The 22363-nt window shown below is 40.4% G+C and overlaps 1 pseudogene; it reads left to right on the top strand.

The window, feature by feature from the left end:
- Positions 1 to 21680: 21680 nt before the first annotated feature.
- Positions 21681 to 22033, top strand: LOC132522596 (large ribosomal subunit protein eL42-like; annotated as a pseudogene).
- The last annotated feature ends 330 nt before the right edge of the window (positions 22034 to 22363 follow it).

The raw sequence follows: 22363 nt of genomic DNA, 5'->3' as shown, positions 1-22363 counted from the left end.
ACAGCTGATCTTTCAGCAGAAACTCTGCAAGCCAGAAGGGAGTGGCAGGACATATTTAAAGTGATGAAAGGGAAAAACCTACAACCAAGATCACTCTTCCCAGCAAGGATTTCATTCAGATTCGACAAGCAAAAGCTAAGAGAATTCAACAACACCAAACCAGTTTTACAGCAAATGCTAAAGGAACTTCTCTAGGCAGGAAACAAAAGAGAAGGAAAAGACCTACAATAACAAACCGAAAACAATTAAGAAAATGGGAATAGGAACATACATATCGATAATTACCTTAAATGAAAATGGATTAAATGCTCCAACCAAAAGACACAGACTGGCTGAATGGATACAAAAAGAAGACCCGTATATATGCTGTCTACAAGAGACCCACTTCAGACCTAGAGACACATACAATTTGAAAGTGAGGGGATGGAAAAAGATATTCCATGCAAATAGAAATCAAAAGAAATCTGGAATAGCAATTCTCATATCAGACAAAATAGACTTTAAAATAAAGACTACTACAAGAGGCAAAGAAGGACACGACATAATGATCAAAGGATCAATACAAGAAGAAGATATAACAATTGTAAATATTTATGCACCCAACATAGGAGCATCTCAACACATAAGGCAAATGCTAACAGCCATAAAAGGGGAAACTGACTGTAACACAACAATAGTAGGGGATGTTAACAGCGCACTTTCCCCAATGGACAGATCATCCAAAATGAAAATAAATAAGGAAACACAACCTTTAAATGATACATTAAACAAGATGGACTTACTTGATATTTATAGGACATTCCATCCAAAAACAACAAAATACACTTTCTTCTCAAGTGCTCATGGAACATTCTCCAGGATACATCATAACTTGGGTCAAAAATCAAGCCTTGGTAAATTTAAGAAAATCGAAATCATATCAAGTATCTTTTCCAACCAGAACGCTATGAGACTAGATATCAATTACAGGAAAAAATCTGTTAGAAATACAAACACATGGAGGCTAAACAATACACTACTAAATAACCAAGACATCACTGAAGAAATCAAAGAGGAAATAAAAGAAATACCTAGAAACACATGACAATGAAAACATGATGACGCAAAACCTATGGGATGCAGCAAAAGCAGTTCTAAGAAGGAAGTCTATAGCAATACACTCCTACCTGAAGAAAAAATAAAAAGTTCAATTAAACAACCTAAACTTACACCTAAAGCAATTAGAGAAAGAAGAACAAAAAAATCCCAAAGTTAGCAGAAGGAAAGAAATCATAAAGATCAGATCAGAAATAAATGAAAAAGGAATTAAGGAAATGATAGCAAAGATCAATAAAACTAAAAGCTGGTTCTTTGAGAAGATAAACAAAATTGATAAACCATTAGCCAGACTCATCCAAGAAAACAAGGGAGAAGACTAAAATCAGCTGAATTAGAAATGAAAAAGGAGAAGTAACAACTGACACTGCAGAAATACAAAGGATCATGAGAGATTACTACAAGCAACTATATGCCAATAAAATAGACAACCTGGAAGAAATGGACAAATTCTTAGAAAAGCACAACCTTCCGAGACTGAACCAGGAAGAAACAGAAAATATAAAATGACTAATCACAAGCACTAAAATTAAAACTGTGATTTAAAATCTTCCAACAAACAAAAGCCCAGGACCAGATGGCTTCACAGGCAAATTCTACCAAACATTTAGAGAAGAGCTAACACCTATCCTTCTCAAACTCTTCCAAAATATAGCAGAGGGAGGAAAATTCCCAAACTCATTCTATGAGGCCACCATCACCCTAATACCAAAACCAGAAAAGATGTCACAAAAAAAAGTACGCTATAGGCCAATATCACTGATGAACACAGATGCAAAAATCCTCAACAAAATACTAGCAAACAGAATCCAACAACACATGAAAAGGCTGATACACCATGATCAAGTGTGGTTTATCCCAGGAATGCAAGGATTCTTCAATATATGCAAATAAATCAATGTGATAAACAATATTAACAGATTGAAGGAGAAAAACCATATGATCATCTCAACAGATGCAGAAAAAGTTTTCGACAAAATTCAACACCCATTTATGATAAACACCCTCCAGAAAGTAGGCACAGAGGGAACTTACCTCAACATAATAAAGGCCATATATGACAAACCCACAGCCAACATCATTCTCAACGGTGAAAAACTGAAACCATTTCCACTAAGATCAGGAACAAGACAAGGTTGTCCAATCTCACCACTATTATTCAACATAGTTTTGGAAGTTTTAGCCACAGCAATCAGAGAAGAAAAAGAAATAAAAGTAATCCAAATCACAAAAGAAGAAGTAAAATTGTCACTGTTTGCAGATGACATGATACTATACATAGAGAATCCTAAAGATGCTATCAGAAAACTACTAGAGCTAATCAATGAATTTGGTAAACTAGTAGGATACAAAATTAATGCACAGAAATCTCTTGCTTTCCTACACACTAGTGATGAAAAATCTGAAAAAATTAAGGAAACATTCCCATTTACCATTGCAACAAAAAGAACAAAATATCTAGTAATAAACCTACCTAAGGAGACAAAAGACCTGTATGCAGAAACCTAAAAGACACCGATGAAGGAAATTCAAGATGATACAAACAGATGGAGAGATGTACCATGTTCTTGGATTGGAAGAATCAACATTGTGAAAATGACTATACTACCCAAAGTAATCTACATATTCAATGCAATCCCTATCAAACTACCACTGGCATCTTTCACAAAACTGGAACAAAACATTGCACAATTTGTATGGAAACACAAAAGACCCAGAATAGCCAAAGCAATCTTGAGAAAGAAAAAGCAGAGCTGGAGGAATCAGGCTCCCTGTCTTCAGACTATACTACAAAGCTACAGTAATCAAGACAGTATGGTACTAGCACAAAAACAGAAATATAGATCAATGGAACAGGATAGAAATAACCCACCAGAGATAACCCACACACATATGGTCACCTTATCTTTTTTTTTTTTTTGCGGTACGCAGGCCTCCCACTGCTGTGGCCTCTCCCGCTGTGGAGCACAGGCTACAGACCCACAGGCTCAGCGGCCATGGCTCACGGGCCCAGCCTCTCCGCAGCATGTGGGATCCTCCTGGACCGGGGCACGAACCCATGTCCCCTGCATCAGCAGGCAGACTCGCAACCACTGCGCCACCAGGGAAGCCCGGTCACCTTATCTTTGATAAAGGAGGCAAGAATATACAATGAAGGTAAGACAGCCTCTTCAATGAGTGGTGCTGGGAATACTGGACAGCTACATGTAAAAGAAAGAAATTAGAACGCTACCTAACACCATACACAAAAATAAACTCAAAATGGATTAAAAACCTAAATGTAAGACCAGACACTATACAAACTTTAGAGGAAAACAGGCAGAACACTCTATGACATAAATCACAGCCAAGATCCTTTTTAACCCACCTCTTAGAGAAACGTAAATAAAAACAAAAATAAACAAACGGGACCTAATGAAACTTAAAAGCTTTTGCACAGCAAATGAAACCATAAACCAAACAAGAAGAAAACCCTCAGAATAGGAGAAAGTATTTGCAAATGAAGCTACTGACAAAGGATTAATCTCCAAAATATACAAGCAGCTCATGCAGCTCAATATCAAAAAAACAAACAAGCCAATCCAAAAATGGGCAGAAGACCTAAATAGACATTTCTCCAAAGAAGATATACAGATTGCCAACAAACACATGAAAGGATGCTCAACATCAATAATCACTAGAGAAATGCAAATCGAAACCACAATGAAGTATCACCTCACACCAGTCAGAATGGCCATCATCCAAAAATCTACAAAGAATAAATGCTGGAGACAGTGTGGAGAAAAGGGAACCCTCTTGCACTCTTGGTGGTGATGTAAATTGATAGAGCCACTATGGAGAACAGTATGGAGGTTCCTTAAAAAACTAAAAATAGAATTACCATATGACCCAGCAATCCCACTACTGGGCATATACCCTGAGAAAACCATAATTCAAAAAGAGTCATGTACCACAATGTTCATTGCAGAACTATTTACAATAGCCAGGGCATGGAAGCAACCTATGTGTCCCTCGACAGATGAATGGATAAAGAAGATGTGGCACATATATACAATGGAATATTACTCAGCCATAAAAAGAAACGAAACTGAGTTATTTGTAGTGAGGTGGATGGACATAGAATCTGTCATACAGAGTGAAATACGTCAGAAAGAGAAAAACAAATACCATATGCTAACACATATATATGGAATCTTCAAAAAAAGGTTCCGAAGAACATAGGGGCAGGACAGGAATAAAGACGCAGACATAGGGAATGGACTTGAGGACAAGGGGAGGGGGAAGGGCAAGCTGGGACGAAGTAAGAGAGTGGCATGGACATATATACACTACCAAATGTAAAATAGATAGCTAATGGGAAGCAGCCACATAGCACAGGGAGATCAGCTCGGTGCTTTGTGTCCACCTAGAGGGGTGGGATAGGGAGGTGGGAGGGAGATTCAAGAGGGACAGGATATGGGTATATATGTGTACGTATAGCTGATTCACTTTCTTATACAGCAGAAACTAATACAACACTGTAAAATAATTATACTCCAATAAAGATGTTAAAAATAAATCTCATATATATATATATATATATTCTGCTATACCAAAACTTCATGGTAACTATAAACCAAAAATCTATAATAGATATACACACAAAAAAGAAACAGGAATCCAAACATAACAGTAAAGATAGTCATCAAATCACAAGAGAAGACAACAAAAGAAGAAAGGGCAACAAAAGACCTACGGAAACAAATCCAAAAGAATTAACAAAATGTCAATAAGACCATAAATATCAATAATTACCTTAAATGAAATGAACTAAATGCTCCAGCCAAAGGACACAGACTGGTTGAATGGATATATAAACAAGACTTGTATATCTGCTGCCTACAAGAGGCTCACTTCAGATCTATAGACACAAATAGACTGAAAGTGAGGGGATAGAAAAAAGGTATTCCATGCAAATGGAAATCAAAAGAAAGCTGGAGTAGGAATACTCGTATCCAACAAAACAGAGTTTAAAATACAGACTGTTACAAGAGACAAAGAAGGACAGTACATAATGATCGAGGGATCAATCCAAGAAGAAGGTATAAAAATTATAAATATATGTGCACCCAACATAGAAGCACCTCAATATATAAGGCAAATATTAAAAGACATAAAAGGGGGCTTCCCTGTGGCACAGTGGTTGAGAGTCCACCTGCCGATGCAGGGGACACGGGTTCGTGCCCTGGTTGGGAAGATCCCACATGCCACGGAGCAGCTAAGCCTGTAAGCCATAGCCGCTGAGCCTGCGCGTCCAGAGCCTGTGCTCCGCAACGGGAGAGGCCACAACAGTGAGAGGCCCGCGTACCGCAAAAAAAAAAAAAAAAAAAAAAAAAAAAGACATAAAAGGAAAAATCGACAGTAACACAGTAATAGCAGGGGACTTTAACACCCCACTTACATCAATGGACAGATCATCCAGGCAGAAAATCAATAAGGAAACACAAGCCTTAAATAACACATTAAACCAAATGGACTAAATTGATATTTTTAGAGCATTCCATCTGAAAGCAGTAGAATACACATTCTTTTCAAGGGCACATGGATCATTCCTTGGTTTGTTTTTTAAGTGTTTGTTTGTTTGTTTGTTTATACATTCTTCTCAATATCCACAGTAGATCTGTCTCCTGAAGTACTTCCAAGTGAACTAAAATTAAATGTGTGCTTTTATATTTCCTGTGGAAAACAACTGGGGAAGTCTTTGGAAACAGCCCAAATTTCACCAATTCCCTAAAAGCCTTCCCAAGAATCAAAGAAACTGCTGGGAAAAATAAACACAAACAAATAATTTTTTTTAAGCAGCAAATAGTTTCATTCTAACCACTCACTCAGATTCCATGGGTCTCTTCTCTAAATGGGCTAATCCTAACACAAATACCAATAAACACAACACCTAAAACAAAGACCCAAGATAGTTCATTCCTAAGGGAGTGGAGACAACAGTTTGCTTGCATCTGTATTTGCTCTAGCACTAGCAGCTAGATAAGAGAGCAGGAACCACACTCACGGTGATTTTATGCATTTCTACTTGAAGAACTATAACATTATGTCACCTATAGTTTCCAGGCAAATGCAATAGCTGTGGCAAGTGCCTCCACCCCACCTTTCTCAATGGACATTTTCCTGCAAATAAGGTGAAAATCACATTGAACTGTGTTTTAAATACATGAGCGGAACTTGATAAGACAGGAGAAATGCTTTAGAAAGTAAGAATGGGGCAAGCACAGATTGAAGGGAACCACTTCCCAGGAAGTTACAGCTTAATCTCCAGAATTTGGGCAGTGGTTGGGAGCCCCCTTCAGATGCAGAATGACCTCAGAGAAGAAATGTCCAGAGAAGAAAGGAGGTTGCTGCCTACACAGAGGTTTCTGCCAGGTTCTAAATTCAATGCCTAGAAGTAACACAAATGTGTGAATTGGGCCAGGTTAAAGGGGAAAAGGAGTAGAAAGAGGTGTGGAAAATGTACCCTTTTTACAGGTGTTTAAAAATATGTATTTTTAAAAGTACCTGTGAATGAAAAATTTGCCTCCCATAACAGTAAACAAAGGATGTTGCAGCCATCAAGCCACTACAGCCACTGCCCCTAATGGTGAGCCCTGAGGGAACTCAGGATGGAGACAAACAGGGCTGCCCACTGCCAGGCCCTCAGCCACTGCAGCCACCCTCAACAATGCACCCAATGGTAAGGGAACTCTGGATGGGAAAGAACTGGATACTGGCCCTAAAGAGCTAAGGTACACATCAAAGGAAGGGTTTCAATGAGCCCAGACTGTTGCATCTTCCCATACATAGAAAAGCGCTAAATTCATTAACTTGAGATATCTGGTTTTCTTCAATTAATGGTAATCTTTTGATTATCTGGTATTTGTTGCAAAACTCCCTATATATCCTGGCTCCTCCCTTACCTCTTCGGAACAGTCCCTCAGAGCTATCTGAGAGGCTGTCTTCCAGGCTTGAAGTCCTCAGAAAGACCACCAAATAAAACACACCTTTCTCAACTTTTAGGTTGTGTGTTTTTTTTTCAGTTGACATACACTATGCAGAAACTGCTAGTTTTCTACCCCATAACCAAACTCCCTTCCTTAGCAATAGAACCCAATTTTTATTAAGTGCAGAACTGGCCCACTTAGGCTGGAAGACTACTTCCCAGCCTTCCTTGCAACTAAGTATGGTCATCTAACTATATTCTGGGCAATAAGACTTACTGGCAGAGAAGAAGAAAGGAGTGGCTGATGGGAGAACCAAAAGTATCTGCCCCCTTCACTAGTTTCAAGGAACCTACACACAGTGAGAGATGGGTGCATAACACAAGTCATAGTGTGTGCTATATTCTATTGTGTACGAAAGGCTATAGGGATACAAAGTGGGAATTATTCATTCTAATGTTGAAGGTGTTTTCCTAATGTTACATAAGCAAATGGATTTCAGAGCAATGCCTAGTGACCAGCTGTGTGACTTTCAGCAAATACACCACCTCTCTGAGCCTGGGTTTTCTCATATTTTAATGGAAAAATAAATCCCACCTCGCAGAACTACTGTGGGGATTCAGGGAGGTAAACTGTTTAAAGCAAACAGCAGGGAGCCAATCGTATGGTAAATAATCCAAATCTGGCATCCCCCTTTCCAGCTGTTTCTCTTAGAGAACTAAAGCCCGTGGTGCAGAGTCAAAGAGACTGATGCTGAGAAGTATGGGGTCTGATAAACTGTTTAAGTGCTTTCACTCCCAGAACAATTTGATAAACCATTCACTTGCACAGGGATCTTAGTTTCTGCCCTCTGACTGAAACCAGATCTTATTTGGAAAACTGGGAATTTCTTAACCATTAATAGAATGCTCATTTATTAATATGATGTTGCTCATGCCCACTGAGATACTGGAGATGTTCCCTCCCCACCACCATGCCAACCACACCCAGTGGGGAGCTAGGAAGAAGGGCATTCAAGAGCTTTTTAGTCTGTTTTTACGTGTTTGACAAGTGTCCCACACACTTTATTGCCTTGGTTTATGAGGCAAACTTGGCCAGGAAAATCACCCATGGCCTCCAGGAAACTGGATGATAAGGGAATAAAAACAAATTGTTCAGCATGGGGTAAGGTGTCTTTATCTGTAGTTCTCCTCCTCCACCTCCAAATTATAGGCATGATCTCCTAGAAAAAAAATACACAGGGCCTTCCTCCAGGACTGCCCAGTATGGGATTCAAGAATCCAGCAGGGACCAATCAGGCCTCAAGTTGAACAGCAACCCATTTATACATAACACTGTAACCAACCTAAACCAGCTTTCAACTGCCAATTTCAGGCTCTTATATATCAGATCAAAAACATCATCATGGGGACCTCCCTGGTGGTGCAGTGGTTAAGAATCTGCCTGCCAACGCAGGGGATGTGAGTTTGATCCCTGGTCTGGGAAGATCCCACATGCCACGAAGCAACTAAGCCCGTGCACCACAACTACTGAGCCTGCATTCTAGAGCCCACAAGCCACAACTACTGAGCCCGTGTGCCACAACTACTGAAGCCCGCATGCCTAAAGCCCGTGTTCCACAACAAGAGAAGCCACCATAACGAGAAGCCTGTGCACCGCAACGAAGGGTAGCCCCCACTCGCCGCAACCAGAGAAAGCCCAGGTGCAGCAACGAAGACCCAACACAGCCAAATAAATAAATAAGACAAATAAATTTTAAAAAAAAACATCATGGCACCACCTAGACAGTGCAAAAAATGAAAAATTAATACTAGTGACAAGAAGTGTGGGATTTATAAATTTAATATATTTATATTAAATATTTAAATTAAATTTATAAATGTAATATATTTGAGAAAAACAAAGGCACTTATTAGGGGTGTTAAAAGTGGCAAATCTTTAGTCTTAGTGGCATGTTTAGCTAGTTAACTGTATTTCCAACTGTGAATACAACTACAAAATTAAAGGGCATATATGAAATGTTGGGAAGATAACATCAGAGATTGTGGCTAAACAACAAGGTATTATTTGAGACTATAATATATTTCAGCTGTTGGGTTTATAGTCCTCACCTTATAGCAGATATGTCTATTTGGGGGTGTGCTAAACTTTCACACAAGCTTTAAGGAACGTCTGTGTGGATTACCCACAATCCAGCTTCTTCCATAGCCATGTACAGTCGTGTCCTACACAGTGGGATTTAGCCAAGGCAGCACAGACCCAGGTGGAGTCTCACCAGCAAGTGGCAAAACCAAGCATGTGTGGAGTCAAATAGAATCATCCCGGAAGTCAGGTCAAAATGGGGCCCAAGTCCACAAGCCCAGGAAGCCTTGAGGGTGGGAAGAAGAGTTAGGAGGTCACTCCTGCCAGACTGGCTGCTGGGACTGAGAATAGAGGGAGGACGCCTCCTCACAAAATATCTGAACAAACCTCCATGAGCAACCACAAGAGTCTCCACTAATTTAAAGAAGCAGAAATAAGTCAGTGCCTAGTATATAGAATAGGTTGCTCCAGAAATTCCTTATTTGAAAAAATTGAGAAATTTGAACTACGATTTAGACTGCTCTGATCTAGAAATCCCTAGTTAGGAAAACACAAATTTTTTTCATGGCTAATTCTAGAGCAGTGTTGTCCAAGAGAAATATCATGCAAGCCACATTTGTCATTTTAAGTTTTCTAGCCACAGTTAAATCTAAATGAAATTAATTTTAATAACAAATTTCCCTTAACCCAATATATCTCAAGTATTATCATTTCAAAATGTAATCAATATAAAATTAGTGACATATCTTATATTACATTTATCATACGAAGTCTTCAAAATCCAGTGTACTTTTTACATTTACAGCACATTTGAATATGAATGCTAAATTTTCACTGCAAATACTTATCTGTATTTAGATCATAAAATTTATAGCTTAAAAAACTGATTCACATACATAAATTGTTTCTAATATACTTAAAAGTTTCCCAGTAACTGAATTGAGTATTCGTTCCTAGCACTGCAGGAAAAAAAAAAAAAAAAATGGCCTTACTTCCCAGGAAAAGCACAGGGGCAACAAATGCATGACCTCTACATCATGCTTTTGCCTTCCAGATCTTATGTAAGTGCAAGTGATTGGTGGAATCTAAATTACATCTAGAACTTGAACTGCAAGGCAGGCTGGGGAAATTTTAGTCTTCTTGGTATAGGAAGACCCTAAAAAAGAGGTTGGAATATATATTGAGGCCAATGCACCATGTCCCCATGATGTTCACTGCAACAGCATTTACAACAACAATCACTAAATAGAAAACAGACTAAATGCACAAAAGTAAAGGCTAGTAAAATAAAACGTACTCTATCCAGGTAATGAAATAACATGGTCATTTTTGTTTTTGTTTTAAATATTTATTTTGTTTATTTATTTGGTTCTGCCAGGTCTTAGTTGTGGCATGCATGTGGGATCTAGTTCCCTGACCAGGGATCGAACCCAGGTCCCCTGCATTGGGAGCACGGAGGCTTAACCACTGCGCCACGAGGGAAGTCCCACATGGTCATTTTTGAAGGACATTTTATCAATGAAGTGAAAAATCTTACAATATGTCACTTACCAAAATAAAGTCTGAACAAAAAGCCGTACATTCAATCTGATCCCACTTTTAGGGACAACTAGGGAAATTTAAATATGGCCTATGTATTATTTTTGCAGGTATGATAATGGTACTGTGATTATGTCAAAGAATGTCTGTTCTTAAGAAATGAATGCTTTAGTGTTGTGAATTTTTTTAATTACTTTCAAACAATTCGGAATAAAAGCAGAGAGAGAATGTTAACTAGGAAATGATGAATGATGGAAATCTAGGAAAGTGATATATGGGCATTCATTGTACTACTCTTTTAACTTTTCTGCTACTTAAAAATTTCTCAAAATAAGAATTGGGAGAGAAAAATGCTGGGGAACAGTGGCTAGTTTTATTTATTTGCAAGGCTGTTCTGAGTTCAGGCTGTTTCCTTTGCCAGCACCACATCCTTAAAAATGTGTGCTCTCAGAATGCATGTATACAATGTTGTCATCTCCAGTAACCCAATATGGCTTTAGGCTGCTCTTTCTTTCTTTTCCCATTCTTTTAATGTGTTTTGAGAAACTACAACTGTTCCAGAGAACATCTATCTATCTCTCTCTCCCTCTCCCTCTCCCTCTCTCCCTCTCCCTCTCCCTCTCTCTCTCTGTCTCTCTCTCTCTCTCTCTCTCTCTCCCCCCCTCTCCCTCCCTCCCTCCCTCCCCCTCCCACTCTCTCTCTCTCTCACTCACTCTCTCTCTCTCTCACTCACACACACACACACACACACACACACACACACGAAATAATTAAATCAGTGATGTCAAATGCATGGCACATATGCCACCAGAACCCCTACCAACCAATAACAGTCATCACTAATTGATCAAGGTACTCTTTCCTGCCAAACCTCATTATACCTCAGAATCCTGCAAACACAGCTCTCCAGGTAACTTTGATTAATGCATGGGAACTGGCATGTGAGATTAAACCATTGCCACACATTTATTAAATAGTCTACTTTAGCAGAACCTTAAAAAACTCTGATTGTCATGAGTGTCTTTGAGGCGGCTATGGAAAAAAGAGCTCAAAACCTGGAGCCAAAGACCTGAACTCAAATCCAACCTCTGCCTCTTACTCCTTGAACCTTGGGAAAGTCTCTCAAAGTTCTTTGGCCCTCAGTTTCCCCATCTGTAATGAAACCTTCCTCACAGGGGTATAAAGTAGTTGAAATGAAATAATGAACACTTTGTAAATGCCAAAGACATTTACATATGAACAGTGGCATCACGAAAAATGGAAAATTTACTATTGGAAAAGCCATTGCTACAGTATTGATTATAATTCAGAATAGAGGATGAGTTCTAAGGGCCTAAACGGTTTTTTGTTTTTAAGCCAATCCAGAAACAGGGCAAATTCTGAGTGCTCCTTCTCAGTATCCTTTGCTGGTTCTTCATTTCTAATTTATGAAAGGGCTCAGTCGTCAGATATTTTTGCTGTTCGCACCATAGGTGACTTCCTCTAACCGCGTGGCTCTTAAGCACAATTCATATGCTGTTGACTCTCAAATTTTAAAAGTGTAACAAGATGTTAAAAAGGGAGTTTAGACCAAGGCCTCAACACAATAGATATCAAATACTAAAGTAAGGGGCTGATGCAAATCAATATTTTCAAAGTGGTTATCTAAAAACAGTTTAATTTGCACCCCTCACTGTAAGCAATGTCATAAAATGGTCCAACTACCAGAGATTGAAGGGAGGGAGAATATGTAAAAGGCTTTCTTTGAAGAAAGCTGTGCTGTGAATAGCTCCTCTCCCTGGAGAATAGAAAGGACGGGGGAAGCCCCCTCAGCTCAGACCTAGTGATAGGGGATGACTCAGAGAGCTGATATGCATTCCCTGGAGTCTGAAGAAAGGGGGTGGGGAGAGCTGCTTAATTAACTGGAGTCTGACCCCCCACCACCATTGGGGAATCTAAAGGTGAGAGGTTGCTAAAGCAGTGGGTGACAGCAGAGAAGAGATTCCCTTGGGGATAGCCAAGGCACAGGGTGTATATTTCCTGTGGACAGGAGGTGAGCCACACAGGAGAGTCAGCAAGAGCCTTACCATCCTAGCTCAAGTGTTCTGCTTGGTGGGATGATGGGACTGTAAATGAGAAAGTCTGTGTGGAATGAGCTGCGGGGAACCCCACGGCAGCTGGAGGAATAGGATGCATCACCCACACCAGTGGAGCTGACAAAAGAGGAGCTACAGCAGTGGAGCCTCCACAGAATCTACAAAAGAACCAAGGAAGACACAGCCTTAAATATTAGCCAGCCCCAGAGAAAGTAAAATCATGTTAAGATGGTCCCAGACAAGTAAGAACTTTCTGATCTCTTTCCCCTCTACCCTCCTAGTGGAGTGTTGACACCAACTCTGGAGTAGCTGAAACCATAGCTAATGAGATGATAAACAAGAAAGGGAAAAAAGCCAGCCATAACTTCTTCCCCAGTGGGGGTAACTGACCTACTAAGGTAGAGGAAGTTGGAAGCAAAAGAAACATGAGCTTTTAATGAAGATGTAAGTATTAAGTAACAAACTGAACTGGACATTCTTGTTTCTGAATCAAGTGTCTGGTTTCCTACTTAAAGAGAACCATGGGACTTAGAGTGACCAGAAAAATCATGGTGCCTGCCAGAGTTTTCACCTTAAAATTGCATTCCAATTGATTCCCAGAGCTGTGCTTCTTCACAATACTTGTTACAGTGGTATAATATGCATCTCAGAATTATCATATCCAAATACAAATTCTTGATTTGTACTCCATCTCCCAGATCTATTCTTCCTACAGTCTTTCCATCTCGTTAAAAAAGAACTCCATCATTCCTCTTGATCAGGCCAAAATCCTTGAAGTTATCCTTGAATCCTTTCTTCCTTTAACATCCTAGATCCAAACTATCAGCAAATCCTACAAGATCTACTTTGAGAAGTTATTCTGAATCCAACCACTTTTTACCACCACCGGACCTAAACCACAATTGTGTCTCCCTTTCCTGTTTATTCTCATCTCCCTACATTCTACTCTCAACACAGCAGCCCAAAGTGACCCTTGTAAATCATGTAAGATGTGCTCAAAAGCCTTCAAAGCTTTCATTTTTAACTTGTAATAAAAGCCAGTGTTCTTAGAATGCCTACATGATCTAGCTCTTAATCTTTTTCAAACCTCATCTCCTACCACCCCCTCATTGCTTGCCATGATCTGGCCACACTGGGATCCTTGCTTTTCCTCAAACTTGCTAAGCACTCATCCAACTCAAGACCTTTACACTTGCTGTTCTTTCTGCCGGAAATTCTCTTCCCCTTGTAGATTTCTGCTCAAATATCACCTTATCAGAAAAGCCTCTCCTGACTGCCTAATATAAATAGCAACTCCATCTTTCCCTTCTCCCCCACTCCCTTCTCTCCTACTCCTGATCTCCCTATCCTCCTCCTTTACTATAGTTATGCCCATGTCACTTAGAGCCACCTGAAATGCTATGCATTTATTTGCTTGTTTATTTTCTGCCTTCCTCTACCAGCATGTCCGCACCCCAAGGCTAGGATTTAGCTTGGTCCATGGTTGTGAGCACTCAATATTTTTTGAGTAAATGAATAATTTATATTGAAGTACTTATAAGAGATCCTAAGCTACAATAATTTTATATTTAAAAAACTCTTCCATGGTCCCTTATGTTACTTGGAAACAAATTCTGAAAATGGAGGAGAGCTGGGTCCCCTCAGCCTCCTCCTGACTTCTTTCAGGCCTACCCTCCCCCGATCCCATCTCTCAACAGGAACACATCCCCGGTTCTCACACTAGAAGACTTGCCAGGAAGTTGGGGGGGGGGAGCCCATGGGGTCTCTCCTTGGCAACCATGGTTGCCATCAAGACTTCACTCTGACACATGCAGGTACCAGGGCCAGATCCAGGGCTCTCCAGGCCTCTGTTCTGACCACCAGACAAGAATGTCTGTCTCTGTTAATTTGACTTAACCTCTGTTTAATTACTAACCTAGTAGTTTCTGCTCTCCGCTTAGCTGCTTGTCAAGTATATGGCACTTTTGATAATTTAAGGGTTAGAATTTAGTCTATTTTTGTAAATGAAAATCAGCCTGGAGCCAGAGTTTCCCTTTTATTCAGCAAGACAAAACAGACAGCACATGAAAGGCGGGCACGCTATAATTTTGTCTTTTCTGATACATTAAAAGCAGGCCTTTGCACACTGGCTGCTTGCTGTCAACTAGAAACCTCTACTGGGCCTGTAAATATGAAGTCTAGTGCTTTCAGATGATTAGGTTTTTTTTTTTCTTTCTGTGTCCAGCTTGGTTGGAAAAATTACACAGCAAGGTCAGGAGACCACAATGAGAGGCAGCCTGGGGGGTGCCCAGAGAGCCTGGGGACTAGCAGCTGGAGCCTAGGTTTCAGGACTGGCTCCACAGCCTCTGGGCTCAATAACTTGAATGCTTATCTAAGATAATTTTAGGTGGATTGATGAATTCTATAACACTTGTTCATTCAAACCGACATCTATTTGGCATATCACAGATATGAGGGACAGGAGTTACACAAGTGAGAAGATATGATCCCTTTCCCCAGGGAGCACTCAGTCTAATGAATAGATAAGTTAGGAAAAGAGACAATCTCAGTCTTGTTATAATCAAGGTGTACGGAAAGCAACCTGGGAGCCTGGGGATAAAAGGGAGTCAGTCTACCTGAAGGATGAGTAGGTATTTACCAGGATTCAGGATGTGGGCTCAGGACAGAGAGGATAGCCCATGCAAAGGCCTGAGATAGCCTGTGCTGAACAGAAAAAGGAAAATTGGGCTTCCCTGGTGGCGCAGTAGTTAAGAATCCTCCTCCCAATGCAGGGGACATGGGTTTAAGCCCTGGTCCAGGAAGATCCCACATGCCGTGGACAACAAAGCCCATGCGCCACAACTACTGAGCCTGCGCTCTGGAGCCCGCAAGCCACAACTACTGAGCCTGCGCTCTATACCCCGTGAGCCACAACTACTGAAGCCCGCGCCTAGAGCCCATGCTCCGCAACAAGAGAAGCCACTGCAGTGAGAAGCCCACACACCAGAACAAAGAGCAGCCTCTGCTCAACGCAACTAGAGAAAGCCCACACGTAGCAACGAAGACCCAATGCAGCCAAAAATAAATAAATTAATTAAATAAATTTATAAAAAAGAAAAAGGAACGTTCACTGTAGGCTATGTGTGAGGGGGGAGCAAAGCTGAGGAGGGTGTGGAGGCAGGGGGATAAGAGGAAAAGTGAAGAAAGTGAGGTTTGACCCATTAGATTACAGACCAGTGGTGAGGTTACAAAAAACCTTGAGGTCATGTGGTAAAATGGGCATGATAGAAGTAATAGTTAACAATTATTGGGCACTTATTACCATGTTCTGGGTACTTTCCACTTAAATCTACAGCGTTCAGAGATGCTAAGTTACTTGCCCAAGATGATTCAGCTGAGAAGAGGTGAAGATGGGAATTTAAAGGCAATCTGCAGACTCCAGAGCCTAACCCTTAACCATCACACTACCTTGCCAGAAGTTCTCAACTATTAAATGAGCTAATGGATATGAAAGTACATTGTAGACTGTAAAGTGCTGCCTAAATGTAGCACTGGTGTTTATTTATTTTTTTATTAATTTATTTATTTATTTTTGGCTGCGTTGGGTCTTCTTTGCTGCACGCAGGCTTTCTCTAGCTGCGGCGAGCAGGGGCTACTTTTCGTTGCAGTGTGCGGGCTTCTCATTGCGGTGGCTTCTCTTGTCGCGGAGCATGGGCTCTCGGTGCACAGGCTTCAGTCGTTGTGGCACATGGGCTCAGTAGTTGTGGCTCACAGCTCTAGAGCGCAGGCTCAGTAGTTATGGCACACGGGCTTAGTTGCTCCGCGGCATGTGGGATCTTCCCGGACCAGGGCTCGAACCCGCGTCCCCTGCACTGGCAGGTGGATTCTTAACCACTGAGCCACCAGGGAAGTCCCTACACTGGTGTTTATTAGTTTTGTTACAAGGATCCCCAAAATAGGAGGTCTCTCTTCATTGATTTTTTTTTTTTTTTTTGCGGTATGCGGGCCTCTCACTGTTGTGGCCTCTCCCATTGCGGAGCGCAGGCTCAGCGGCCATGGCTCACGGGCCCAGCCACTCTGCGGCATGTGGGATCTTCCCGGACCGAGGCACGAACCCGTGTCCCCTGCATCGGCAGGCGGACTCTCAACCACTGTGCCACCAGGGAAGCCCTCTTCATTGATATTTGACAGGGTAACCCTGAGCATTTTATCCCAGGCTCAGAATACCAAGCAAGAAAGGCTGTGAGAGACAGAGATCACTCCGGATGAAAGGAAAGGACATCTGGGCTTTCATGAGTCACACTGGGGGGATGGAAGAATGATAAAAATCAAATGAAGCAGCCCTTCTGAAAGCTTAGCCTTTGCTGGCACCTACTGGTGCCCATGACAGATGTGCCAGCTTCCTGGAGAATTATCCCCTGGAGGATAAATGCCCCAGGGCAGTTGTACATGTGAAGGGGATGGTGTGGGGAAGAAGGGAAGAGTTGCAGCTGGTCTAAAATGCTGGGAGACCTGAGAAGCTGCTGTGCATCTGTAGAAAAAGAACTTCAGCCTGGAATTCACTAATCACAACCATTACTTAGCACCACCTATGGGCATGTACTGCACTGCACTGAGGGTCTCACACACCTTCTCCGAAAACAGCAGAACCCCCAACCCCACCAGCTCAGCAAAATGTAATTCTCTTTGTTTCAGAGATGCAGATAGCTCTAGGAGATTACCTGATTGGACCAGGGTCACATAACTAACTAGTAACTAGCAATCCTAATTTAGGATCAAACTTGAATTTAATTAATACCCTTTTTTACAGCACCAGGATGCTTCCAAAAGACATACATTCAGGGCTTCCCTGGTGGCGCAGTGGTTGAGAGTCCGCCTGCCGATGCAGGGGACATGGGTTTGTGCCCCGGTCCGGGAAGATCCCACATGCCGCAGAGCAGCTGGGCCCGTGAGCCATGGCCGCTGGGCTTGCGCCTCCGGAGCCTGTGCTCCGCAACGGGAGAGGCCACAACAGTGAGAGGCCCGCGTACCGCAAAAAAAAAAAAGACATACATTCAAAGCTTAATTCTCCCAATTATTATGTCTGTGATCCTGGCCCTCTCAATTCACTACTGGGAGTTTTGTGTTGACTGATTAAAGAGTTGATTTTCCTGCCTCATTCCAGAAAAGGTTTACATCTTAAATCCTTATCTGCAATATGGGGAGAAACCCCCTCCCAGTGTGTTTGTAGAGATTCTGAAAAAGGGATTAGGTCTGGAACACAAATAACAATGTAACTACCTTTAAAACCTGAAGACCTGCTACCTCATAAAATATATCTTTGAACTTCATGGCTCCAAATAGAAATGAGAATTCTAAGTTGTCCCCTGAAATGTTTCCAAACTTATCGATATGGAAACCACTGTCCTAGGTCACTTATCAGTTAACATTCACATCCTGAAAAATTCTCTTCACCCTGTGTGTCCTAACAAAGATCCAGAAAACTCATTGTCTAGAGCTCAGTTGAAATTTAAAGGAAACAAAGATACTAGATAGATCCAACCATGTGAAATTACCAAAGGGGTTTGACATAATTAATGCAGGTCTTCAAAAAGACAGTACCATTATCACTGCAGAATGATCGGGCAAGCCCATCCTGGGCCAAATGTCAGCAGGCAGGCGTAAGAATCACCTGCGTGACTGTTTAATATGCAGATTATGGACCCACCCACAGATCCAGTACTGGAGTTGGAGCAGGGAAGTTCAGGAATCTGGCTTTTTCAAAGGCATCCCAAGTATCCCAAGACAGAAGGACTACTCTAGGGGACTTCCCCTCAAGCATTTCCAAACCTGAAGAATATTCTGTCCCCAATAACTCTAAAGACAGAATCTCAAGATGCTGCACTTCTCAAAGGGCATCCTTAGTGAGCTTAAGGGCAGGTCAGTTTGAGGACCTCTACTGTAAAAGTAGGCAAGCACCTGGTGCTTTCCAGCTGTGAGAAGTCTTTTGAGTACCCATCTTTTTTGTTTTAATGACCCACCCCTCCTTTTGTGGTTTTCTTTATTTTATTTTGTTTTGTTGCCTGAAATTAATGATTATTGCAAGGGAATCTAGACCCCTTTTTAATAGCTGCATTTGGGTAATGTACCCCTCGCTCTACCCTCCAGGACAGAATTACTGCGGCTCCACTAGTTGGTTTAGTGACTATTTATGCCCATCTTCCACATCACAGACCCAAACCAAAGCCTCATTATTTCTACCATGTTTGTTTTGCTGCAGAATAGTAACATTTACATGAACATGGGTTTTTTTCTCTATCTTATAATTTGGATTGTTTAGTTTTCCTTTTTGGACTTCTTTGATGCTGCTGAAGAAAGAAGTCCACAAAAATCTGGAGAAAGGAAGAGAGTGGGCTGCAGGGGGCAGAGTAGGTGGAAGTGTTGTTTGCTTCTCTGTCTCCTCGGCCGCCCCCCACCACTCCCCCCACAGCTGGACTAAGCTATCACCTTTCTACTTCTGCTTTTCTGCCTCTTACAGCCGGGCTAAAATATGTCAGCAGTATCACTGACTTACTATGAAACCTTGAGCGGGTCTCTTTCCCTCTCCAGGCCTTGCTTCTCATGTGAACAGTGAAGGTATACAACCAAACAATCTCTATATTTAGTAACTTTCATAAGCCCACTGGACTGTCGCTCATTCCTCTGTGACAGCCATGTGACTTGGGGCAACTTATTTAACCCATCTGATAGACCACCAAAATGAGTCACACCCTTCTCTTTTCTAACTCTGATGAATAAAAAAAGTTGCTTCCTTATACCCAAGGCATGAAAATAGTAACCAATCCATGTTCCCTCAGAAGTCCCTGAGTTCCGAAGACAAGACCATTACTGTACTAAATTCTCCAAAGGGTTTCCAAGGCTTTAAATCCTCTGTGACATCCCCGACACACTCACCACCCCCACTAGCCCCAGTGCAACCTTAAAACCTTCTAGGGTTAATTTCTGCCTCTCCTCTCCCCTTTATGTCTTGCTGGAGGGTTCTATGAGAAATGTCATTCCACTTCTAGGTATGTACTCTAGAAAAGCATTTTCAAATGTCCACAATAAGGCATACAGAAGGATATTCACTGGGGCCTTATTTACCATAATGAATAATCAGAAAAAAATGTCCATCAACTAAAAAAATAATAATAATAAAACTCTGAGAAATCCATTTAATAGAATACTGTGCGGCACTTCAAAAGAATGAGGCAGATCCAAAAATACTAATATGGGTAGACTGACAAGACATATTGTTGAGTAAAAGAAGCATGCTACAGAATGGTATGCATAGTATATCTCTTATGCAAAAAAAGTAAACTGTACATATTCTAAGTATATATATATATATATATATACACACATATACATACACACACACACACACACACACACACATACATATATAAATATATAGCAGAGGTCTGGGAGGATGTGTAACAAACTGGTGACGTTGTTTACCTCCAAGGAAGGGATGGTCAAGGGGACTTTATGTGAAATATTTTAATATTTTTACTCAAAGGATATAATCATAAATTACTTAAGAAATTTAAATTATTTTGAAATAATACAGCCCCTAAGTATATGACAATAGCACAAAAAATGGGGGGAAAGAAAAGTTCTTACTCTATACATGAACTGGTATAATATAATTTGAAGATGACTATTCAAAAATGTGATAAAGATGAAAATTAAATAACAAAGAAATTTTTATTAGAAAAAAGAGGTTTAACAAATAAGACAAGAGTGAAGAGAAAACAGAATCATAAAAAAATAATCCACAAGCAGGTTAGCAAAAAGAAGGGAAAGGAAGAAAGAACAGATGGAACAAATAGAAAATGACTAGCCAGATGGTAGATTTAAATGTAACCATATCAATAGTAAAAATGTAAGTAATCTACACACCCCAATTAGAAGGCAGAGACTGTCAGACTGGATAAAAAAGCAAGACAACACATTATGCTGTCTACAGGAAACTCACCTTCAATATAAAGACATAAATAAGTAAAGGGTTAAAATGATGCAAAAAGACAGACCATGCAAACACTTATCAGAGAGCTGAGTGCCCTTATGAATACTAGACAAAGCAGACTTCAGAACAGGAATATTACCAGAGATAAAGAGAGTCATTACATAATGATAAAGGGGACAATTCAACAACAACAAGATATAAGAATCCTAAATGTATATACACCTAAGATTGGAGCTTCAAAACGGCATGAAGCAAAAATTGCTAGAACTCAGAAAAGAAACAGACGATTCAATGATTACAGTCAGAAACATCAACGACCCTCTTAGTAATAGAAGAAGCCGAAAGAAATTAGTAAGGACGTAGAAGACCTGAACAACACTATAAACCAACTTGACCTAATTGATATTTATAGAGTATTCTAGTCAACAAACAGCAGAATACGCATTCTTTTCAAGTACAGTTGACCACTGAAAAACACGGGTTTGAACTGCGCAGATCCACTCATATGCGGATTTTTTTTCAAAAGTAAATACTAGAGTACTACACAATCCCTGATTGGTTGAATCCATGGATGTGGAACCTTGGATACAGAAGAACAGTGGATACGAAGAGTTGCCTTTAAGTTAGTCATATGTAAATATGAAATAGTCACCAAGAATATACTGGGTCATAAGGCAAATCTCGACAAAGTTTAAAAAACTGAAATTGTACAAAGTATGTTCTCAATACTTTGAATTAATGCTTTGAATTCACAATATAATTAAATTAGAAATCAAGAATAGAAAGATATTTGGAAAATTTCCCACACTTCTAAATCACTCAAAGTCAAATGATAAATTATAAAAACTTGAATTGAAAATGAAAACACATGAAAAGTTGTGGGATACAGATAAATCAGTGTTTACAGGGAAATTCAAAGCATTCAAAATTTATAGTGTTAGTACCCCAGTAAACATGGTAAATATTCCTAAGACCCACTATACTTTCTATAAGAAGTGTGACTAGCACAACCCCACAAAATGACACAGTACAAGAAGGGCAAGGATTCAGGCCTGTCCCGGGAAAGCAGTGTTACCACAGGAAGTAGAGTGGCTATGGTGAGCAAGCTAGGCAGATTTTCCAGCAAAGGCTAAAACTACAAAGAAAACTGTGCTAAGGCTTGAACGCTTAAGCCCTACTATACATCTAAAAGATGTATATAGATCTAAAATAGATGCATGCATTATGAACTGGGAAGAGACAACAAGAGAAAAGGCCAAATCATCCTGTTCTGGGATTCACCTTTTGTTTTATTACAAAGGAAATAAAATCTTGAGGCTATGTTAACTTCAAAAAAAAAAGTTTATATTAAGAAGAGCAGAATAGTTTCAAATCAATGCTCTAACGAGAATTCACCTTAAGAAACTAGAAGAACAAAGGCAATGTAAAGTCAGAGCAAACAGAAGGACATAAAAATATGAGCAGAAATCTACGAAATAAAACCAGAAAAACAAAGAAGAAAATCAGTGAAACCAAAAGCTGTTTCTTTGGAAAAAAAAAAAAAAAAGACAACGGATAAACCTCTACTCAGACTGATCAAGAAAGTGAAGGCACAAATTACCAACATCAAGAATGAAAGAGGGGAAATCACCAGATCT

This window comes from Lagenorhynchus albirostris, chromosome 7, assembly GCF_949774975.1.
Source record: "Lagenorhynchus albirostris chromosome 7, mLagAlb1.1, whole genome shotgun sequence".
In the NCBI taxonomy this organism is placed as follows: Eukaryota; Metazoa; Chordata; class Mammalia; order Artiodactyla; family Delphinidae; genus Lagenorhynchus; species Lagenorhynchus albirostris.
Note: the sequence above shows the minus strand (reverse complement) of the source record. Positions and strands in the feature narration are given on the sequence as shown.